Source organism: Procambarus clarkii, chromosome 4, assembly GCF_040958095.1.
Source record: "Procambarus clarkii isolate CNS0578487 chromosome 4, FALCON_Pclarkii_2.0, whole genome shotgun sequence".
NCBI classification, from domain to species: Eukaryota; Metazoa; Arthropoda; class Malacostraca; order Decapoda; family Cambaridae; genus Procambarus; species Procambarus clarkii.
This window is the reverse complement of record NC_091153.1, coordinates 7,840,418-7,847,917: the sequence shown is the minus strand read 5'-3', so window position 1 is coordinate 7,847,917 and position 7,500 is coordinate 7,840,418.

Below are 7,500 nucleotides of genomic sequence, written 5' to 3'. Positions count from 1 at the left end.
AATATATGCATGAGGTGAAAGGAAGTGTGTCCAATCATTTCTCTCCCGTCCGGGAATCGAACCCGGGATCACCGATTGTGAGTCGAGAACGTAAGCAGGTCATTCATGTCGACAGAATACGTGAATTCAAATGTATATGTGAAGCCCAAGTGATCAGAAACCCGTGTAGCATTCAATATATCATTCAGAGGTTGTTCTGTGTATTTATGTCTGTAAGTTAGATTAGCATTTTAAAAGCACAACAATCACCTTCTGTGGTTGATTGTTCAGTAAATCACTGAACTATATGTTTAACAGATCTCTCACCCTGTCCATGGAGGACAGAAGAAAATGTATATATGTTGGTTAGCATTGTAAATGTCTGGTCACGTCTGTGGTTGATAAAAATATAAAAAGAGGCTGCACCCCAAGAGGTGAGACTCGACCCACACAAGCAGGTGCATACAGACATTTTGGCCTCTAAAGAGAGGTCAAATTAGAAAGTTTCTCTGTGCTTAGAGAGCGAGGGTAACGAGGCGTCATTAGCTGGTGGCGATAATGGTGCTACAACCATTTTCAAATTTAACTTTTCACTGAAATAAAATGTAATGGGAGAGATTTTCCTTCTCGAAATGGAGGAACAGGCAATAAATAACAGATAAAAACGTAGAAATGGAACGGAAATATAAAATGAGGATAAAGTCCTTGGAATGAAAAGCTCTTGTGAAGTTAACCTGAAAAAAAATTAAAAAAATGGAGAGAGAGAGAGAGAGATGGAAGAGCTCAAAGAAAATAGACGATAAGGAACATGTGTGACATATATATATATATATATATATATATATATATTATATATATATTATATATATATATATATATATATATATATATATACATATATATATACATATATATATATGTGTGTATATCACGAAAATAAACACGTGATTAAGAATGTGACAATGTCAGACCACGAAGGAAAAATGAAACAGGAAATTTCCTTAAGTACTTTCGTATATTAAATACATCTTCAGAAGGTCAGAAGGTCAAGGACCTTCTGAAGATGTATTTAATATACGAAAGTACTTAAGGAAATTTCCTGTTTCATTTTTCCTTCGTGGTCTGACATTGTCATATATATACATATATATATACATATATATATATAAGGAATGAAGGAATGGTCTGGGTTACGGGACTAACATGGGCTGGTTGGGAGTAGTGTAACATTAAATGCTTCAATAAATATTAGCAATTATAAACACCGTTAGGAGATTTTCATGAAGTGTGAAACATGGCGTGTGATTTCCATGGAGTTTGTGAAGTCATAATAATATAATTTCTGAGTCTCATACAATTATTTCAGTGCTTCTTAATCCATTTACTCAAAGAAAGGGAAAAAAGGGGGATATGAATGGGTAGCAAATTGCTGTATATTTACTATTTGTATCTGCAGGACCCAGCTGTTAGCTCTTGGACCCCGCCTTTCTAACCATCGGTTCTCTAATGTACTGACTCCTGACCTACTTTTCCTCTTTTAAATCTACTACATATATCTCTTTCTCTCTCAGTCACATCTCCAGGAAGCTGTCGAACTCCAAGGTACCTATTTACTTCTAGCTGAACAGATGTATCAGGGGAAAGGAACCCCTGTCTATTTGTTTTTGCCTTGACCGGGAATCGAACAAGGGTCTAATCGAAGGTATAGACGCCTGGGTTAATAGATTCATCACATTTATATTTTAGAAAATCAATGAAGCATTCTCATGACTTTGAGCCAATATCAAGAAAACAGAAATATTATCAGAAATATTATTATTTCTTCTATATCAGAGTGAAAAACAAGTTCTCAGAAAGCGAGACCTTATTGATATTTTTATTACATATTATTTACATATTTTAATTACATATTACTTACATATTTTGATTACACATTACTTACAGAGTAAGTTACAACGAAACGCTTGCATATTGGTGGTTTATATAATGCATAATTCTTGTTTACAAACCTTCCACTGTATCATGTATCATATGAATGCAACTTTATATAAATAAAATATTATTACACAAAGAAATCCCATTGGCGTGATATATCAATGAGAAACCCACTTGGTGCAGTGCGGAAATATAGTGGCTTAAGGCACGTGTCTGGTATTCAGCAGAACGCTGGTTCGAATCCCTGCACGGCTTCAAATAATTTTCTCGTTATTATTATTATTGAGAAAATTAGTAGGAGCCGTGGCGGGGATTCGAACCTATGTTCTTGGTACTTCTAAGGCCTTTGCTTTGGATTACCCAGACCATAAATTATATAATTATTATAATAATAATAATTATTATTATTATTTAGTAACCTGGGTTCGATCCCAGGCGCCGGCGAGAAACAATGGGCAGAGTTTCTTTCACCCTATGCCCCTGTTACCTAGCAGTAAAATAGGTACCTGGGTGTTAGTCAGCTGTCACGGGCTGCTTCCTGGGGGTGGAGGCCTGGTCGAGGACCGGGCCGCGGGGACACTAAAAAGCCCCGAAATCATCTCAAGATAATCTCAAGATAAGCTTGTGAGCTTAAGTTTTGCACAATTCATCACCATCACACAGAACTGCTGTGCTGAGTGGATGCAATCCACTACAGTCTTCTAACTCCACGTTACATATTTCCTCCTACATAAATAGGTGCATCAGGTGCTAGGAAAAAATACCCAAACGCTTCGTCCTGCCCAGGAATCGAACTCTGATTCCACCGATTATGAAAGCGCTTGTCACTATCCCTCAGGATGAATTAAAAATATAAAAATTACGATAAAATAGTTAAAAATACTCATAACTCAGATGAGAAAGATTAAAAAAAGGATCCAGTCCAGTAACGGAAGAAATATAATAATGACCAAATAGATAGTTACGTTATTCCAAGCCCCCAAAAGCCCTCCTGATAGCATCGTTATTGGATTCTCCAAGATGGGAATGCAAACAGGATTTTGTAGGTAAAGAATTCTATTGCAACAGCTAAATACAATTAAAAAAAAGCCCCTTAGTCACTTAAACATTTCATGATTATCTCAAGCTAAATAAAAAGGCCACATATTAAATTCATAAAAGGTCACATGATAAACTCCCTAGAATCCGTTTTCTATTACTAATCGACGATGGGGGAAACGAAAGAAAAACATTTACAGCATGTTCCTCCGTCGCAAATGTCGTCTTAGAGCCATAACCATGTGCACGTCACGCCAATCATCGGGGGCTGGCGCTTGCAATGTCAGGTCAACAGCCTCGAAATGCATTTAGGAAAGAAAAAATATCGAATTACAGGTCACATCGTTTGCCTGTCGGAGTTTGCGATTCTGTAACGATAATGGTTGGGCGATATTTTAAGGTGAATAGTGCATGAAAGCAAAAGTGGAGGCATTTCAGACCATTAGACTACCTAACCACCTTAAAAGTTTCGGTGGAGGAGGGAGGAAGGGTGAAGAGAAGATGGGAAGAAAGGAGTTCAAGAAAAGGGAAGGGGAAGGCATAAAAGGGCTTAAAGAAGGGAGATGCAAGAAAGTAGATGGACGGAAGATGATGGATAGGAGACGTGAATAAAGGGAGAAGTAATGTAATTACTTTACATTACTAATAAATGTACCAATTATAAAGCTATCTAATCTATTCAATCCTATTCAATTTATAAAATCCTGGATTATATTAATATATACCTAATTCATTCCCATTTATAAATGATGATTCAGTAATATTTCTTTCACTAACGGGTTTACACTTATAAAAATGCATATATTAGTCCAATCAATTAAATAATTACAATCTCTTATAGTAAACAAACAATCCAGAGCGTTTTTATATGATATCAAGATTTCTAAATACTTCATTGATATTAAACTATTTAAGTAATTTAGAAATGGTAGAATTATTGTTATTGAACTATTGTTTTCTTCTTTTCTTTTTGAAACTAAAGAAAGAAATTTAAACCAGCAATTTGGTTAGTTTTATCAGTAAAAGAAAGAGTATTTTAAAATGAAACCTAGACTATATTGATGATGAAATTAGTTACAAGTTCCATATAAAAAAATTATTGATAAAATTATTTTTTCGTTGTTTTGGGAATGATTTTTTTTCTTAATGGTCGATCACATGTGGATAATGTTGCTTCGCATCTTAATTACAAACATTTAAATTTGTTTTATACCTTAAAATTTAAGAAAATTTAAAATAATATCTCTTAATTTTGATTCAATAATTACTAATATTTGAAGTTAATATTCTACTTCAGTTTATCGTAAGTTTACATTCACAGAACTAGGTTTACATCTAAGTTTTATCCTAAACTACTTAAACTGAATTAATTCAAACTTAGCCAATTGAGCATTTAATCTCTGTTCCTATTATAATTTATTTGATACTGAAATTCTTGTATAAATTTCTTCTATAGAATATTTTTTTAATAAAATATTTTAAAGAATTCAGAGGAAATTCTTAAATATAATATATCTACATATTGTCGAAATTTCCACAGTCTTTAAAGTTACACATTATGTCAGATTTCCTTATTTGGCCACTGTTAGCTATTAGAAAAGATCCTTGTAATATTCTAAGACATATATACTTAACCAAAAACATATTTTTAAGTTCGTATTTACCAACAACTACACTATTTACACTATTTACTTACCAACAATTACAACTATTAAAAACGTAGAAATCATTTACATTTTGACAGATCTGGTGTTGTCTATCTTTTGAATTATTCGAATTGTAATGTTCGATACGTAGGAAATACCTCACGTAAACTGTAATCACGGCCCTTGCGAACATACGAGTGTCACTTACCGCTCTGGTTAGCCCCCGTAGGCGAGCTGCAGCCTTTGCTAATCGAGGTCACAGGAAGGAAATAGGCCACCCTTTCACTGACAGTAATTTCGCTGTACTGATGTCGCCACGTTCAGAACTCAACTTATTGGAAAGTGTCTCAATAGCTCGAACGAGGGTTTAATGGCTCGGAGTCCTCAATTCCGTCGTTTGCGCCCTATTTGGCCTGTTCTTGAAGTATGTGGTTGAGAGTTGTTTATTATTATTAATTCTTGTATGTAACTTTGAACTTCATTTTGTATATAATTTTTAGTCCTTGTAAAAATTATTTAAATAAATATATTTAATGTTGAAATATATATATTAATATTTTTAACTAATCTGTCATTGCATTTCTTCTATATTTTAACACTGAAGATGGAGTAATGACTCCGAAATATCTGTTGTTTTCTTAATAAAACAGACCTTTTATTGTTTTGTATATATTATATATATATATATATATATATATATATATATATATATATATATATATATATATATATATATATATATATATATATATACATATGAAAACTCACCCCCCAGAACATATTGTCCTGGGGACCATTCAGGCTTGTTCGCATATATACATATATATATATATATATATATATATATATATATATATATATATATATATATATATATATATATATATATATATATATATATATATATATATATATAACTTTAGAACACTTTCCCACCAGGAGACTCGAACCCTAGCCAGCACAGAAGCCTTCCAGCAACTGGCATAACAGGTACGCCTTAACCCGCTCCACCACCCGCTCAGACCCTTAAAAGAGATGGTAATTTCGGAGTATTTAAATACACCAAAGATCACCACCTCCCAAGAGCACTAGAGCAAGTGAGGGGTCATTTAGACGTTAAATTACCATCTCTTTTAAGGGTCTGAGCGGGTGGTGGAGCGGGTTAAGGCGTACCTGTTATGCCAGTTGCTGGAAGGCTTCTGTGCTGGCTAGGGTTCGAGTCTCCTGGTGGGAAAGTGTTCTAAAGTTCTATACTTCACTCTCGTGTTTAGGAGAGTTGTGCCTTAAGCATAGACACTGTGTCTTCCCATATTAACAGGGACTTGATGAAATTAACGTCTAAATGACCCCTCACTTGCTCTAGTGCTCTTGGGAGATGGTGATCTTTGGTGTATTTAAATACTCCGAAATTACCATCTCTTTTAAGGGTCTGAGCGGGTGGTGGAGCGGGTTAAGGCGTACCTGTTATGCCAGTTGCTGGAAGGCTTCTGTGCTGGCTAGGGTTCGAGTCTCCTGGTGGGAAAGTGTTCTAAAGTTCTATACTTCACTCTCGTGTTTAGGAGAGTTGTGCCTTAAGCATAGACACTGTGTCTTCCCATATTAACAGGGACTTGATGAAATTAACGTCTAAATGACCCCTCACTTGCTCTAGTGCTCTTGGGAGGTGGTGATCTTTGGTGTATTTAAATACTCCGAAATTACCATCTCTTTTAAGGGTCTGAGCGGGTGGTGGAGCGGGTTAAGGCGTACCTGTTATGCCAGTTGCTGGAAGGCTTCTGTGCTGGCTAGGGTTCGAGTCTCCTGGTGGGAAAGTGTTCTAAAGTTCTATACTTCACTCTCGTGTTTAGGAGAGTTGTGCCTTAAGCATAGACACTGTGTCTTCCCATATTAACAGGGACTTGATGAAATTAACGTCTAAATGACCCCTCACTTGCTCTAGTGCTCTTGGGAGGTGGTGATCTTTGGTGTATTTAAATACTCCGAAATTACCATCTCTTTTAAGGGTCTGAGCGGGTGGTGGAGCGGGTTAAGGCGTACCTGTTATGCCAGTTGCTGGAAGGCTTCTGTGCTGGCTAGGGTTCGAGTCTCCTGGTGGGAAAGTGTTCTAAAGTTCTATACTTCACTCTCGTGTTTAGGAGAGTTGTGCCTTATATATATATATATATAGATAGATAGATAGATAGATAGATAGATAGATAGATAGATAGATAGATAGATAGATAGATAGATAGATAGATAGATAGATAGATAGATAGACACATATAGACCCAAGGACACTCGGAACCTGGCGGAGTGTGGATACACATGTTCCTCCACATTGGCCAATACAGGATAGATAGAGTGCAAATCTATCGTTAGATAGAGTGCAAATATGATGCTTTAGCTTGATCAAACCACACACTAGAAATTGAAGAGACGACGACGTTTCGTTCCGTCCTGGACCATTCTCAAGTCGATTCCCCATTCATCTGCATATGATGCTTTATTACACACAGAAATCACAATAGCGTGATGCATCAAATGAACAAATCCACAAGGTCCGTGATGAGGCTTCGACCCTACGTCCGAGAGGATCCCAGACGCGTTTTAATAGACTGTGAGCGTTGGTTCAAACCCTCATCACGGCCCTTGTGGATTTGATCATATGATACTTTAAATTAGAAGGAAATGCAGAATACCATGATATACAGAGGATTGTCTCGTTGCTACAGTTTCATGCCATCTGGTTTAGTAACCCCCTCTTTGTCTCGTGGGGCAATTGTGCAACATTGTTCGTAAAATAAATGGGCAATAAACTAATTATCAAATAACCAAAGACTATAGGTCAACATGTAACCATTCTCAAAAGAAGGCACCAGATCGAGTAGGCAATGTGGCCATTAAACAACACGTTTTTCTTTCC